General features: G+C 50.2%; 2 pseudogenes; one reads left to right on the top strand and one right to left on the bottom strand.

Moving 5' to 3' along the window:
- Positions 1–9,998: 9,998 nt before the first annotated feature.
- LOC119338740 lies at positions 9,999–12,663 on the bottom strand (annotated as a pseudogene).
- A 2-nt stretch (positions 12,664–12,665) lies between these two features.
- Positions 12,666–14,944, top strand: LOC119338741 (annotated as a pseudogene).
- Positions 14,945–17,905: the final 2,961 nt, after the last annotated feature.

Here is a 17,905-nt window from a genome sequence, read left to right on the forward strand (position 1 = left end):
AGTGACGCAAAGACTGGAACGAAACTCCTCAAAGGTAGAAGTCGGCAGTCCCTTCGTCATCACATCGGTGAACTGTTGGGCAGTCGGCACATGGAGAACCCGAATGCGTCCAAGAGCCACCTGCTCGCGCAAAAAGTGAATGTCAAGATATATGTGTTTAGTCCGGCGATGATGAACGGGGTTGGCAGAGAGGTACACCGCAGAAACATTGTCACAGTAGACAATCATAGCCTGGGATACGTCGTGATGCAGCTCCTGAAGTAACTGTCGTAGCCAGGTGCACTCTGCAACAGCGTTGGCCACAACTCGGTACTCAGCCTCCGCGCTGGAGCGCGAAACCGTGGGTTGTTGCTTGGACGACCACGAGACGAGTGAAGGACCGAGGTAGACGCAGTAGCCAGAGGTGGACCGACGAGTATCGGGGCAGCCGGCCCAGTCTGCATCGGAGTAGGCCACCATCTCCAGAGAAGTAGCCGTCGTAAGTGTCAACCCAAGGTCATCGTGTCGCGGATGTAACGAAGGATCCGGTTCACGAGAGTCCAATGAGAGTCACAAGGGGCGTGCATGTGGAGACACACCTGCTGAACAGCATACTGAAGATCCGGTCTGGTGAGGGTCAAATACTGAAGAGCGCCGACAATAGACCGGTAGAAAGGAGCATCCGACGCAGGTGAGCCCTCAAGAGCAGAGACCTTGGCCTTCGTGTCAACAGGAGTAGCAACATGGTGACAGTTGAGCATGCCAGCACGCTGAAGAAGCTCATGCGCATACTTCTGCTGATGAAGAAAGAAACCGTCCGGACGCCGAACGACCTCAATGCCAAGAAAATAATGTAGAGCACCCAGGTCCTTGATAGAAAACTCGTCACGCAACCGGAGAGTAATCTGCTGAAGAGCAGCTGCAGAGGAGGCCGTCAGGATGAAGTCATCGATGTAAAGCAGCAAATATGCAGTTGTGTCACCGTAGCGATAGACAAACAGTGAGGCGTCCGAGCGAGTAGCGCTGAAGCCCAGTGTCTGAAGAAACCCGGCGATCCGCTGGTACCAGGCGCGGGGTGCCTGCTTGAGCCCGTAAAGAGAGCGGGACAGCAGACACACATGGCCGGGAAATGAGGCATCGACGAAACCGGTGGGTTGCTCACAATACACCTGCTCCTCAAGATGGCCGTGGAGAAAGGCGTTGGAGACATCCATCTGGTGAACAGGACAGCCGCGGGATACGCGGAGCTGGAGGACGGTGCGGATCATGCCCGGTTTGACAACCGGGGCAAACGTCTCAGTGAAGTCCACTCCAGCGCGCTGGCGGAAACCGTGGACCACCCAGCGAGCCTTGTAGCGCTCGAGAGTACCATCCGAGCGGGTCTTATGGCGAAAGACCCACTTGCTAGTGACGACATTGGCACGAGGAGGCCGAGGAACCAGGGTCCAGGTGCGATTCCGTTGAAGAGCATCGAACTCTTCCTGCATCGCCGCAAGCCAGTGAGGATCACAGAGGGCGGCACGAGCGGATGCGGGAATGGGCGATGGCTCAGCGGCGGAGGCGGCGAGGACGTACTCGTCGCTCGAGTACCGGAGGCTCGGACGATGAACGCCGGTACGAGCGCGGGTGACTGGGCCGGGCGGCACCGTCGGAGCCACCGGCGAGGCAGCCGGCGAGGCGACCGGCATCGCGGCCGGTGAAGCGGCCGACGTCATGGCCGGCGAGGTAGCCGGCGTCGGAGCCGGAGAGGGGGCCGGCGAGGTGGCTGGCGTCGAGGCCGCAGAAGAGGCGGCCGAGCCTGCAGCGCCCGATCCCGCGGCGCCCGAGTCGGGGACGGCGGGTGAAGATGGGGCGCCGGCTGCACCGTCAGAGCCGGCCGAGGAGGCCGAGGGGGCGGGCGCCGGCGTGAGGGCACGAGGACCGCCAAAGCCCGGAGGCGGTCCACGGGCCAGACGGGACCGTCCACCTGACGAAGTCGTCGAAGGGCCGCCGGTGGCCGGCGGTGACGAGACGACAAGGGGTACCTGCTGCTGAAATGGAAACACCATCTCATCAAAGTAAACGTGTCGGGAGGTGAAAACACGATGGGAGACGGGATCATAGCAGCGATAGCCCTTGGTGTTAGGTGGGTAGCCGAGAAAGATGCAGGCGATGGAGCAGGGTGCAAGCTTATGAGGCGCAGTAGCGGCGATGCTAGGGTAGCAAAGGCAGCCGAAGATGCGAAGCCCATCATAAGAGGGGGGTGCACCGAAGAGAAGATGATGAGGTGTAAAGTTCCCGCGAGTACGACATGGGTGGATGTTGATGAGGAGAGAAGCGGTGGCGAGCGCGTCAGGCCAAAAGCGCGGAGGCACATTGGCATGAAAGAGAAGAGTCCTAACGCAATCATTGAGAGTGCAAAGGATGCGCTCAGCACGACCATTCTGCTGCGAGGTGTACGGGCAAGTGAGACGAAAAATCGTGCCATGTGTGGTGAGAAGATTACGAACAGCGAGGTTGTCAAACTCCTTCCCGTTGTCTGTCTACAACGCAAGAATGGGACGACCAAACTACGTGAGAACATAAGAATAGAAAGCGGCGAGAGTGGATATAACATCCGACTTGCGGCGCAACGGGAAGGTCCACACATAATGCGAAAAATCGTCAAGTATGACAAGATAATAAAGAAAGCCCGTATTACTGGCAACAGGAGATGTCCAAACATCACTATGAATTAACTCAAACGGGTACGATGCAACAAAAGAAGAAGCCCTAAACGGAAGTCGAGCATGTTTTCCGAGGCGACATGCATGACACGAGTGATCCTCGTTCTTATTACACGTGAAAGAAAAACTCCGAAGTATGTGGCGAAGGGTGGCAGAATTAGGATGACCCAAGTGAGCATGCCCAAGATCCACTCCAGTGGCGAGAGCGACAGGGGCGGCAGAAGTGGTGGAGGTGGCGGAGTAAACCAGGTAGAGCTCGCCGGGGCTGTCACATCGGTGGAGCACCATCCGCGTGCGAGCGTCCTTAACAGAAAAACCACATTCGTCAAATTCAATGGTAACCGGATTTTCACGTGTAAGAGAAGGAACAGAAACAAGATTTTTAATAAGTTCAGGAGAAACTAGAATATTAGACATGGATATAGGAGTGGAGTTAGACGGAAAATATGTATGACCAATATGGGTGATGGGAAGGGAAGAGCCATCACCGACGGTGATGCGGTTGGAGGTGTGGACAGGATGGGCGGTGTGGAGGTTACCGGGATACGCCGCCATGTGAGCGATGGCGCCGCTGTCCATGTACCAGTCGCCGCCGCCGGTGTAGCTGGACGGGGAAGGAGTGTTGTGGAGAGCCGCCAGGAGGGCCGGGTCCCACGGTGCCGGCGGGAGAGGCGGCGCGGCCGTCAGGGGCAGCAGCGGCGGCCCACCTGGCGGCGGCTGCTGACCATAGGGCGTCGCGTAGGGCTGTGGCGCGGCGTAGTATGCCTGGTGTGGCTGAGGCCGGGTGCCGAGAATGCCCGGGGCAGGGGCCCGAGGAACCGGCATGGAGTAGGCGTGTACAACGCCGGTCCATGGGTTCTGGCAGGCGTACCACGGGGCCGGCTAAGAAGCCTGCTGCGGTGGGCGGGGCGCTCCTCCCTGAGTACCTGCGCCCCCATGCTTGCGGCCGCCACGACGACCGCCACGACGAGCCCCCCCCCCCCCGTTGGCCGCCGGCTGGGGCGGCGGGAAGGGGGCAGCCGGTGCGGGGAAGCCTGGCGGGAAGGCGTCGGGCGCGGTGGTGGCGGGGTCGAACCCCCGCGGGTGCCTGCGACAAGGGCAGTGTGGGCCGTGCGAGTCCGTGCCACCTGCATCCGGCGCTCCTCCAACTTGAGGTACGCGACCACCTTGGCGAAGGTGGGCTCCGGGATGAGGGTGAGGTTGGAGGCGGCGTTCCCGAAGTCCTCGTTGAGGCCGCCGAAGAGGGTGCTGATGAGGAGCTCGTCGCCGATCTTTTCCCCGAGATCGCGAAGCTCATCGGCGAGCTTCTTGAGGCGCATGCAAAAATCATCGATGGATGAGTCAAGTTGCTGGCACCCGTAAAACTCACCATAGAGCAGGACCTTGCCCTGCAGCCGATTGTCGGTGAAGAGGCCGTTGAGCTTGGTCCAGACCGCATAGGCGTCGTCCTCGTCGTCCACCACGGTGTGGAATAGGTCGCTGGAGATGGTGAGGTAGAACCAGCGGATGATGGTGGCGTCAAGGATCATCCACTCCTCGTCGTTGATCATGAATGCCGAGTCCACGGTGCCGTCCACGTGGCCGTGCAGGAGGTACTCACGGAACACAAGCGAGACATGACATGAGAAACAAATTATGATTTCCTTCCTGAGACGATTTACATGTTGCTACCCGCGCGTGCTCTTGGATGATTCCGATCGGTTTCGCTTTTGCATCAAAATTGTCGTATTATTGTCGAGCACTGGCATCGGTTGTGCTCGTGCGTCGCCGGTCGTGGCGCCTGTTGTGTATACACGCAGTCTTGTAGTGCTGTTGTGCCGCCTCCGCTGCCACTGCTGCTTGCTGTAGGCGGCCGTGGCAGTGGCTCCGCCGCTCGAGTCCCAGATCGAACGCAGGTCTGCAGTGAATCTTGGAACCCGTTTGCCGGTCATGGCACCGGTAGCCGCCTCCCCTGTATATGCAATTTTGCTGTGCTGTTGTGTCGCCGCCGTCACTTGCTGTAGGAGCTGGTGGAAGTTCCGTCGTTGTTCATCGTTTTCTTTTTAAGTACAGATTTACTTAGTTACAATCACACGATCCGTTGTAGCATCACATTGCTGGTTTCTACTGTAGTTTTCTTCCAAGGTATGCAACCATGCATATAGTTCGGGCTGTTTCCAAGTAATTAGTCCACAATAATTATGTGCATTATATATTTGTGATTGTATGATGTTTACATTAAGTGAGAAGTGAAAGGGGAAGAACTGTGTTTTTTTTTAAACTAGGGAACAAATGAGTTGATTCAACAAATAAAGTCCAGTTAAAAAATAAATAAAGTCCAACATTTAGAGGCTAACCAAAAATGCATTACCTTGTACCAATGCTAGAATATATAGTTACTCACAATTGTAAAAAGTTATTTTTAGGTACCTTTCTGGGTTACATGTCCGCTGAAAACCATTTCCCTGATGACACTAGCTAGTTGATTAGATTGCAATTTTGCTGGTACTTTACCAAGCGGACTGCTTGGTCAGTTGATTATCATATTGTGGTAATTAAGTGGGTGAGTCAATAATTACGATATCCCTCGAGAGCAAAGTAAATCGGATGATAGCTGTAATATCTGCAAGTGCGATGATAGCTGTAATATCTGCAAGTGCTTTTCATGGTTCTTTGTTAGTTTTTTTCTTAAAGTTATTTTACACCATTAGTTCCACGGAGAAGAAGACCATGAGCTAGGAGAGAAGGAAGCGACTTTGTCTTCTTGCGGGGGTGTGGTCCAGATGGTGGGTTAGAAAAGAGGGCGTGCAATGGTCAACACCAAGAGTGAGAGCGTGACTATCGTACCGCGTGACGGGTGACGCTAAACGTTTTTGTGACGAATATCAATCAGGCTGTATTTCATTCACGAAGAAGATGTTACGAAGCTCATGATGGACACATAAGAGCAACCTCAATGTGCAGACCCATTTCGTCCGCGCGTCCGTTTTGATCGGCGTGGACAGAAAAGTCGGCACAACGCGCCGACCCAAACGGATGCACATTCGTTTTTCATCCTCCAGTCAAACCATTCCTGGCCCATTTTTAAGCCGGATTTGCGTCGGCGCGGACACGAGACGGACGTGCGCGCACCCGCCTACTCCTTCCCTGACCCGTCGGTCGGTGGCACATTGGCCATCCTCTCCCATTCCAACAGCAAACCCTCGTCCGCCTCCTTCGTCGCGGACGCCGCCGCCCACTTTTCGGTGCCTCTTCCAGCGGTCGGTGCTGCAACATTCCCACTGCAATGCCGCCACATCCCATGTCGCACGCCACCGCCGTCCTGCTGCCGGGAAACCAAAAGCTTCCCACCCCCGCTCCCCTGACATAGCCGCGACCGTGACCAAGAAGCCGCTTAGCCGCCTCGGCCAAATCCTTCGTCCTGACACCGGCACTCTCGTCGGACGCCGACACGCTCGTCGGGCGCCGCCAGGGCAGCTAGCTGGTCCGAGGGCGACGCGGCTCCCTTCGCCGGCCATCTCCTTCGTCGACGCCCGCAAGCTGTTCGACAGTTTGCCAAGGTACAAAGTGGATCCTGCAGATGGGTTCTTTTTTCACAATTTCCTTTGAGACTCCGACGAATCCTCGTCTGATGAGGAGGAGGAGATCTTGGCTGCCGTGTTGGTCCATCACCACCTCAATAGCCAGCGGCCATTGTTCTGTGGCTACATTCCGGGGCACCTTCCGATGTTGAATCGCAACCGAGAGAGCGGGAATTTCCTTCTTTGAAAAGACTACTTTGGCACAACAAACCCGTTGTTCAAATATCAGAAATTCCGCCGTCGTTTTCGTATGGGTAAGCATCTTTTCAACCGTATTAGAGAGGGGGCGGTCGGCTACAATGACTATTTCAAGTGCAAAGAGATGCCGTTGGAAAGATTGACTTCTCCTCTTATCAGAAATGCACTGCAGCCATCCGAATGTTTGCATACGGAGTGCCCGGTGATCTCATTGACGAGTATGTCTGTATGAGCGAGTCTACATGCCTAGACTCCCTGTACAAGTTCTGCAGGACTGTTATTGATGTGTTTGGCCCTGAGTACTTGTTGAGAGAGTCGACTCCTGAAGATACAGCCCGTTTGTTGGCGATGAATGCCAGGAGGGGCTTCCCAGGGATGCTTGGCAGCATAGACTGCATGCACCGGGAGTTGAAGAACTACCCTTCTGCTTGGCAAGGGCGGTATAAAGCCCATGTCAGGGCTTGCACTGTCATACTTGCGGCCGTGGCATCTCAAGATCTCGGGATCTGGCACTCTTTCTTTGGCATGACCGGATGACATAATGATATCAACGTGCTTCGGCGCTCGCCGGTGTTTGCTAGGCTCGCCGAAGGCAACATCCCACCGGTGAACTTTACCATCAACGACCACAACTACGACAAAGGATACTACCTGGATGACGGTATCTATCCTCAGTGGACCACTATTATGAAGACAATCCCCAACCCTGTCGGAGAGAAGAAGAAAAGATTTTCCCAAGAGCAAGAGAGTGCTAGGAAGGACGTCTCGAGCGTGCCTTTGGTGTTTTGCAATCTCGAGGGGGCATCGTTCGGTATCCTGCTAAGACTTGGAGCACGAAGAAACTGTGGGAGGTGATGATTGCTTGTGTGATCATGCAGAGTATGATCGTAGAAGATGAGCGTCCAGGACGTCTCTAAGATCAAGGGTTTCAGTTTCAGGGTAAGAATGTTGTGCCTGAGCATGGAGGAGTTGCAACGTTTGAACAGTTCACCCAATTTCATCATGACATGCGTGATTGGAAAACTCACATGCAACTGCAAAATGATTTGGTTGAGTATATATGGGCTCATGTTGGCAACCAATTGATGTATCTTTTTATTCAGCTTGCAAAACTATGTGAGACTATTTTACTTTTATTCGGCTTGTAAAACTATGTTTTTTTTATTTGGTTGAAACTATGCTATTTATTTGGTTGTGGACTATATGTTTGCTTGTGAAATAATGCAAAATTTGTGTATGAAGTAGTGCAAAATTTGTGCTATTTGTTGAAAAAGGGCGGTCAGCCGGCCATGCCGGCATATATGGGTCGGCGTGTTGGGCACATTGCCGACCCAAATCTCAAACGGGACGGACGCGGAGCGGGTGGCCACCCAAACGAATAAAAAACGGACAAAAACGCCGTCCGTTTGGGTCGGCGCGTTGGAGTAACTAGTTCAACTTCTTCGAAGAGAGTCTAACGCCCATAAGAGCATGACAGCCGCCACGGCGACACACCAAAGGCCGAATCCCTTGTGTGCCAGGCCGCCCCATGACCCTTCGTGCTCAGCCTTGGTGTAGCGCCGACGAAGGACATCATCACGAGAGGAGCCTGCCCTGCTGCTGGCATGCACGGGTCTGATCCGACAATCATCCCTTCTTCTTTTTAGTATTATCTCTGCACTCTAACAGTTGACATGAAATATTTTTTTTGAGAAACCGGCAGGAGCACTGCCTTTTCATATAAGAAGAAGAATAAGGTTTATGTATGTTCCGGTTTTTAGAAGAGAAACCGGACAAAAACCCCTAGAAAAACCACACGATGGCACTAATCAGCCAATACCGGCTGCCACCTGTGCCCGGCCAAAGGCCAGGGACCTTTGCTTGATGTCTTCGAAGGCAATAGCTGCAACCTCTAGGTGCGTGAGGCGAGTTTCATTGAAGATGCGTCGGTTTCGCTCCTTCCAGATGTTCCAGATGGTGTAAAGGAAGCGGCCGCTCCACCTTCTTCTGTCGTTCTTGGGCAGATTGGTGGTGAGCGAATCCCACCAGTCCGAAATCCCCATCGGAGGGGGCAACGTAGGCGTGGCCCCAGAGTCTTCTCCCGTCCACACCTGGATGTGAGACCAAACTGCGACGGCAAACGGGCAGTCCTTGCAGAGATGAGTGGCCGTCTCCGGAGCCCGAAGGCAAAGGGGGCAACATGGGTCGTGCGGCCAACCATGAACGGCTAGCATGTCGCCCGTGAGGATCTTCCCGTGGAGCACAAGCCAGGCGTAGAACTTACATTTTGGCTCAGCGTGTGCCTCCCAGATCTTGGCCGGGGAGAACCTGGGATAGGATTCAGAGAACTGGGTGTCGACAACAATTCTTTGTGAGTTTAGAGATTGTTTCATGTTGATTTTGGTGAGAAGCTATGAGTACGACCACGAATTATGATGGTTCGATGTGTATACATGACTACATGTACAAATAGTGAAATGTGATTGTATGCAAATTAGGTTCGAGACAAACTTGAATCAGCCATTACAGTGACATTTGCTCTACGACTCTGGGCAGTTTCTATAGTTTCTAAGCTCCCAGAAGTTAGCGAACATTTGTAGGGTACACACCTGGGAAAATGCCTCCAGCCGTTGATCTGCGCCGTGATCCGAATAGATGTTTCCACTGAAGTTGGTTGAAAAATTGATGGATATTCTTAACCCTATGAATACGAGACGGTATACGCGTTTATTCTGTACACACATACTTCCGTCTGGAGTTGTTATACATCTCTGTACCTGTCTGTATGCCACATCCCCCATTCTATTACATAGCTTGGTCGATGAGTCACTTCACTATTCACCTTCTTCTTCCTTGCTTCCTCCTCTCTTCCGGTACCGTTTCATCCTGTGACAACTCTTTTGCTTCTCTGTACTCGGGAGAAATGATTTCTAGCACGCAAGTCCGAGGGACTTGTCAGTTTTGTACTGTCTTGCTGCTTCGCAAGTTCATACCATCGTTCTTGACATGAACTCATCAGTTTGTACTGCCCTGCTGCTTCTCAAGTCCATGCCATCGTTCTTCCCATGAACTTGACACCGCATGGCTGCAGTTGTTCCATTGGTCACTATTTTCTCTTCTATTGTTTTTATATTCCCGCTATCAACAAAATATTAAAATTCACTTACATCGGACTATATTTGTAAATATACGTTGAGAATCGTGTATCAAGTAGTAATATTAATTACTCAGACGTGCCTTGCACGTGCAAGGCAAGCAAAAAGAAATTTGGAGTATGGGATCACTTCTATTTTGTATCATTAGTGCATTATTAGGTCCTCTTTGTTAAGTCGAAAAAAAAGGTCCTCTTTGTTCATATATGATGACAAACATATATGCCTACTAACTAGGGTGAACAAAAGAAAAATGTCTGAGGTGACACATGTGTTGGGTGTCCACGCTTACCAGTGACAAACAAAGTTAAGAAGCAGCCAAATTTTACCGTGCATGCTTAAAGAGATGTACATATATAAGGGATGACTAGTTTAGAAGAAAAAATATTTATAATATAGCTGATCTAGTATCGTGCAACAACATATTACACCTCGGCCCCAACTTCTCTAATTGCCTCCATGAGGCTCCGCACAACGTTGGTGAGTGCAAGCCTTAACCCTGGCGAGCACGGCCGCTCATTATTCTCCTCGGTGGGGCTGGCATCACTAGTGAGCGTTCCGACGATGCATCCTTGAAGATATGCCTCGCATGCCCTAAGCACGAATCTTCCCCGCTGACGGAAATGGTCCTTGATGAACTCCTCAAATCCCTGTGGTCGGCGACGTAACAGGTGGAGCACGGCCCGTAGGGTGAGCAAATATGCCTTCTCGTTGTAAGGCAGCGCATTGCGGCGGCCCTCCGGCGTGCCAACCAGGTCTTCGTAGCCAGCCTCATTGTAGTATGGCTGAGGACCAGACCTTGGATGGACACAAGGACTTGAAGGAGGGCTGACGTCACCGGGGACCAGACCTTGGTGCCATCACCACCAAATGTGTTGAGCAGGCTGAGGCACACGGTGCCGGAGGCTTATAGGTTGGGGTTGAGGCGGAGACCAAACGAGTGGTAGTAAACTTGCGGTGGTGCCGCCGGGTAGGACAGCGGCAGTTGCAAGTCAAAAAAGAATAGCCCGTCCTTGTACGGGGTCCCACTTGGCCCGACAATCACCGCCCTGAGCAGGTCCATGCGATCTTCAAATGCACGCACATAGATGGTGTCTGCATATGTACGTGAAAAGTTCATTGATACTAGTACAGTCCCATGCACGCATACGTGTAGCCATAAATAATACTCTTTCTGTATGAAATTAGATGATGCTCAAACAGATGTATCTAGATGTATTTTAGTGTCAGATACATCTCAAACAGATGTATCTAGATGTATTTCAGTGTCAGATACATCTGTTTGAGCGTCAATTAATTTTGGCCGGAGGAAACGTTAGTTAGGTTTGGATGGTAATGTACCTGGTAAGTCATTCATTAGTATTTTCCATTCCTTCTGCACGGTCTTAACCCACGTCTTTTCGTTGCCGCCGTCCTACAGGTCATTTCCAAAAGAACATTAGTTAACTACATATATGAATCTGTAAAAAATCTTTGCACTGGTTCAGCTATGCACCTCTATATCATATATAGAAACACGCTTCGAAAATACTCTTTGTTTTGTAGTGAGTAGTGTACCTGCGGGTTCATGGCTTCAAGGTAATGGTGATCTGATGGGCTCTGCACTATATCAAACCGCGACAAGCGAAACGGGTCGCCACCATCACCAGTGGCATCTGTGGCCTTCTCGCCCTCATCCGAAGAGTCGTGACTACTGGCAGTTGCATTGATGCTTGTCACCGCAGCAATGCTAGATAACATTGCAAGGCTTTCACCACTACTGGAGACAGGTATAGACACTACGACATTTTCACCCACCATAGATAACTCTGATATTGATGGCAGCGACCACTTTGCTAAATACCTCTTGCCTTGAGCCAACGTTTCGACTGCCAATCGGGTGACTAATCGGATGACAGCACCCAAGCCCCACGACCAAGTCATAGCACGCCCGAATTCATTTGAAAGATCATCAGGGCCTTCCATGTTTCCATCCTCTGCTGGGTTAGGATGATAGTTGTCCTAAAATCAAATTTATGAGCAACATCGATTAGTTAAGACATAATAAGTGCAAATTTAAGGAGAGCGCACTATAAATACTCCCTCTCGTTTAAAGGGCGTGCGCTTACCCTTAGGTCGTCAATTTGACCAACCTAATACAAGTCATATATTACAAAAAATATATCAATATAAAATTCAGATGTTCTATTTTCAAACCGTATAATTTTTGTGTTATATAGTTTATATTAGGGTAATAAAAATGGCAACTTAGGTATACGCGCAGGACTTGTAAACTGAGACGGAGGGAGTATGTTTGATAGTTACAGCATTGACAGCATCCAGTTCTCCAGGTGCATCATCGCCGCCATTGTCCTCTAACCAGTCGCCCATTTCAGCGTGCAATTCTGTGTAGATCTCATCATTGACGATTGTGATCTCATGTGGCAACACCTGAAAACCAACGAAATATACATTGAAGCAGTTATGTCTTGCCAGTAGTGGTCCCTACTAAAATATTTGCATGGCCGTCTACGTACATACCGTTGACATGCTACCGTCACCCCACTTGACGTGGACTTGACCGTTTGGAAGGCCAACAACACGCCCAACCCAAGAAAGATCAGACGTCACGGCTATGTTCTTGTGACGCCGAGCCAGTGGCTGTTGCACTAGAGTTGCACATCCACTTCCAGTTAGTCCTGGAGACAGAAGGCGGACGACGACATCACCGTAGAAAGCACGGTGGTCGTAGTCTCTTGCCAGATCATATGCACTCACCGTATCGTGACACTCGACCTCTCTGGCCTCCTCGACACCCGACGCCGCCTTGAACCAAGACACATGCACCGTCTGGTCCTTGCAATTCAGGCTTCTAACGACACCCAAGCGTTGGGCAGTGTCATCATTGGTAGTGGTAGCACTGTGGTTATCGACAACGTACTGGCCAGGGAAGAACTCGTGCTCGTTCATGATCTCAAAGGGCACGACGGACGTCGATGGCGCGCCATGCTGCAGCGTGCCGTCCTGCCACAGCACGTCGACGGTTGTGCGCGTGTCGGAAACGCTCATGGGCAGCTCCAACTGTCGCGGTTTGACTTGCAGCTCCAATCGTCGTCCGCCTTCTGTCTCCAGGACTAACTGGAAGTGGATGTGCAACTCTAGTGCAACAACCACTGGCTCGGTGTCACAAGAACATAGCCGTGACGTCTGATCTTTCATGGGTTGGGCGTGTTGTTGGCCTTCCAAACGGTCAAGTCCACGTCAAGTGGGGTGACGTTAGCATGTCAACGGTATGTACGTAGACGGCCATGCAAATATTTTAGTACGGACCACTACTGGCAAGACATAACTGCTTCAATGTATATTTCGTTGGTTTTCAGGTGTTGCCACATGAGATCACAATCGTCAATGATGAGATCTACACAGAATTGCACGCTGAAATGGGCGACTGGTTAGAGGACAATGGCGGCGATGATGCACCTGGAGAACTGGATGCTGTCAATGCTGTAACTATCAAACATACTCCCTCTGTCTCAGTTTACAAGTCCTGCGCGTATACCTAAGTTGCCATTTTTATTACCATAATATAAACTATATAACACAAAAATTATACGGTTTGAAAATAGAACATCTGAATTTTATATTGATATATTTTTTGTAATATATGACTTGTATTAGGTTGGTCAAGTTGACGACCTAAGGGTAAGCGCACGCCCTTTAAACGAGAGGGAGTATTTATAGTGCGCTCTCCTTAAATTTGCACTTATTATGTCTTAACTAATCGATGTTGCTCATAAATTTGATTTTAGGACAACTATCATCCTAACCCAGCAGAGGATGGAAACATGGAAGGCCCTGATGATCTTTCAAATGAATTCGGGCGTGCTATGACTTGGTCGTGGGGCTTGGGTGCTGTCATCCGATTAGTCACCCGATTGGCAGTCGAAACGTTGGCTCAAGGCAAGAGGTATTTAGCAAAGTGGTCGCTGCCATCAATATCAGAGTTATCTATGGTGGGTGAAAATGTCGTAGTGTCTATACCTGTCTCCAGTAGTGGTGAAAGCCTTGCAATGTTATCTAGCATTGCTGCGGTGACAAGCATCAATGCAACTGCCAGTAGTCACGACTCTTCGGATGAGGGCGAGAAGGCCACAGATGCCACTGGTGATGGTGGCGACCCGTTTCGCTTGTCGCGGTTTGATATAGTGCAGAGCCCATCAGATCACCATTACCTTGAAGCCATGAACCCGCAGGTACACTACTCACTACAAAACAAAGAGTATTTTCGAAGCGTGTTTCTATATATGATATAGAGGTGCATAGCTGAACCAGTGCAAAGATTTTTTACAGATTCATATATGTAGTTAACTAATGTTCTTTTGGAAATGACCTGTAGGACGGCGGCCAACGAAAAGACGTGGGTTAAGACCGTGCAGAAGGAATGGAAAATACTAATGAATGACTTACCAGGTACATTACCATCCAAACCTAACTAACGTTTCCTCCGGCCAAAATTAATTGATGCTCAAACAGATGTATCTGACACTGAAATACATCTAGATACATCTGTTTGAGATGTATCTGACACTGAAATACATCTAGATACATCTGTTTGAGCATCATCTAATTTCATACAGAAAGAGTATTATTTATGGCTACACGTATGCGTGCATGGGACTGTACTAATACCAATGAACTTTTCACGTACATATGCAGACACCATCTATGTGCGTGCATTTGAAGATCGCATGGACCTGCTCAGGGCGGTGATTGTCGGGCCAAGTGGGACCCCGTACCAGGACGGGCTATTCTTTTTTGACTTGCAACTGCCGCCGTCCTACCCGGCGGCACCACCGCAAGTTTACTACCACTCGTTTGGTCTCCGCCTCAACCCCTACCTATATGCCTCCGGCACCGTGTGCCTCAGCCTGCTCAACACTTTTGGAGGTGATGGCACCGAGGTCTGGTCCCCGGTGACGTCAACCCTCCTTCAAGTCCTTGTGTCCATCCAAGGTCTGGTCCTCAATAACCAACCATACTACAATGAGGCTGGCTACGAAGACCTGGTTGGCACGCCGGAGGGCCGCCGCAATGCGCTGCTTACAACGTGAAGGCATATTTGCTCACCCTACGGGCCATGCTTCACCTGTTACGTCGCCAAATGCAGGGATTTGAGGAGTTCATGAAGGACCACTTCCGTCAGCGGGGAAGGTTCGTGCTTAGGGCATGCGAGGCATACCTTCAAGGATGCATCGTCGGAACGCTCACTAGTGATGCCAGGCCCACCGAGGAGAGTAATGAGCGGCCGTGCTCGCCAGGGTTAAGGCTTGCACTCACCAACGTTGTGCCGAGCCTCATGGAGGCAATTAGAGAAGTTGGGGCCGAGGTGTAATATGTTGTTGCACGATACTAGATCAGCTATATTATAAATATTTTTTCTTCTAAACTAGTCATCCCTTATATATGTACATCTCTTTAAGCATGCACGGTAAAATTTGGCTGCTTCTTAACTTTGTTTGTCACTGGTAAGCGTGGACACCCAACACATGTGTAACCTCAGACATTTTTCTTTTGTTCACCCTAGTTAGTAGGCATATATGTTTGTCATCATATATGAACAAAGAGGACCTTTTTTTTCGACTTAACAAAGAGGACCTAATAATGCACTAATGATACAAAATAGAAGTAACCCCATACTCCAAATTTCTTTTTGCTTGCCTTGCACGTGCAAGGCACGTCTGAGTAATTAATATTACTACTTGATACACAATTCTCAACGTATATTTACAAATATAGTCTGATGTAAGTGAATTTTAATATTTTGTTGATAGCGGGAATATAAAAACAATAGAAGAGAAAATAGTGACCAATGGAACAACTGCAGCCATGCGGTGTCAAGTTCATGGGAAGAACGATGTCATGGACTTGAGAAACAGCAGGGCAGTACAAACTGATGAGTTCATGTCAAGAACGATGGTATGAACTTGCGAAGCAGCAAGGCAGTACAAAACTGACAAGTCCCTCGGACTTGCGTGCTACAAATCATTTCTCCCGAGTCCAGAGAAGCAAAAGAGTTGTCACAGGATGAAACGGTACCGGAAGAGAGGAGGAAGCAAGGAAGAAGAAGGTGAATAGTGAAATGAACTCATCGACCAAGCTATGTAATAGAATGGGGGATGTGGCATACAGACAGGTACAGAGATGTATAACAACTCCAGACGGAAGTATGTGTGTACAGAATAAACGCGTATACCGTCTCGTATTCATAGGGTTAAGAATATCCATCAATTTTTCAACCAACTTCTGTGGAAACATCTATTCGAATCACGGCGCAGATCAACGGCTGGAGGCATTTTCCCAGGTGTGTACCCTACAAATTTTCGCTAACTTCTGGGAGCTTAGAAACTATAGAAACTGCCCAGAGTCGTAGAGCAAATGTCACTGTAATGGCTGATTCAAGTTTGTCTCGAACCTAATTTGCATACAATCACATTTCACTATTTGTACATGTAGTCATGTATACACATCGAACCATCATAATTAGTGGTCGTACTCATAGCTTCTCACCAAAATCAACATGAAACAATCTCTAAACTCACAAAGAATTGTTCTCGACACCCAGTTCTCTGAATCCTATCCCAGGTTCTCCCCGGCCAAGATTTGGGAGGCACACGCTGAGCCAAAATGTAAGTTCTTCGCCTGGCTTGTGCTCCACGGGAAGATCCTCACGGGCGACATGCTAACCGTTCGTGGTTGGCCGCACGACCCTTGTTGCCCCCTTTGCCTTCGGGCTCCGGAGACGGTCACTCATCTCTGCAAGGACTGCCCGTTTGCCGTCGCAGTTTGGTCTCACATCCAGGTGTGGACGGGAGAAGACTCTGGGGCCACGCCTACGTTGCCCCCTCCGATGGGGATTTCGGACTGGTGGGATTCACTCACCACCAATCTGCCCAAGAACGACAGAAGAAGGCGGAGCGGCCGCTTCCTTTACACCATCTGGAACATCTGGAAGGAGCGCAACCGACACATCTTCAATGGAACTCGCCTCACGCACCTAGAGGTTGTAGCTATTGCCTTCGAAGACATCAAGCAAAGGTCCCTGGCCTTTGGCCGGGCACAGGTGGCAGCCGGTATTGGCTGATTAGTGCCATCGTGTGGTTTTTCTAGGGTTTTTGTCCGGTTTCTCTTCTAAAAACTGGAACACTCTAGTACATAAACCTTATTCTTCTTCTTATATGAAAAGGCAGTGCTTCTGCCGGTTTCTCAAAAAAAAAAACATTTCGTGTCAACTGTTAGAGTGCAGAGATAATACTAAAAAGAAGAAGGGACGATTGTCGGATCAGACCCGTGCATGGCAGCAGCAGGGCATGCTCCTCTCGTGATGATGTCCTCCGTCGGCGCTACACCAAGGCTGAGCACGAAGGGTCATGGGGCGGCCTGGCACACAAGGGATTCGGCCTTTGGTGTGTCGCCGTGGCGGCTGTCATGCTCTTATGGGCGTTAGACTCTCTTCGGAGAAGTTGAACTAGTTACTCCAACGCACCGACCCAAACGGACGGCGTTTTTGTCCGTTTTTTATTCGTTTGGGTGGCCACCCGCTCCGCGTCCGTCCCGTTTGAGATTTGGGTCGGCAATGTGCCCAACGCGCCGACCCATATATGCCGGCATGGCCGGCTGACCGCCCTTTTTCAACAAATAGCACAAATTTTGCACTACATCATACACAAATTTTGCATTATTTCACAAGCAAACATATAGTCCACAACCAAATAAATAGCATAGTTTCAACCAAATAAAAAAAACATAGTTTTACAAGCCGAATAAAAGTAAAATAGTCTCACATAGTTTTGCAAGCCGAATAAAAAGATACATCAATTGGTTGCCAACATGAGCCCATATATACTCAACCAAATCATTTTGCAGTTGCATGTGAGTTTTCCAATCATGCATGTCATGATGAAATTGGGTGAACTGTTCAAACGTTGCAACTCCTCCATGCTCAGGCACAACATTCTCACCCTGAAACTGAAACCCTTGATCTTAGAGATGTTCTGGACGCTCATCTTCTATGATCATACTGTACATGATCACACAAGCAATCATCACCTCCCACAGTTTCTTCGTGCTCCAAGTCTTAGCGGGATACCGAACGATGCCCCCTCGAGATTGCAAAGCACCAAAGGCACGCTTGAGACGTCCTTCCTAGCACTCTCTTGATCTTGGGAAAATCTTTTCTTCTTCTCTCCGACAGGGTTGGGGATTGTCTTCACAATAGTGGTCCACTGAGGATAGATACCGTCATCCAGGTAGTATCCTTTGTCGTAGTTGTGGTCGTTGATGGTAAAGTTCACCG

The sequence above is a fragment of the Triticum dicoccoides genome, chromosome 7B, assembly GCF_002162155.2.
Source record: "Triticum dicoccoides isolate Atlit2015 ecotype Zavitan chromosome 7B, WEW_v2.0, whole genome shotgun sequence".
Taxonomy (NCBI): domain Eukaryota; kingdom Viridiplantae; phylum Streptophyta; class Magnoliopsida; order Poales; family Poaceae; genus Triticum; species Triticum dicoccoides.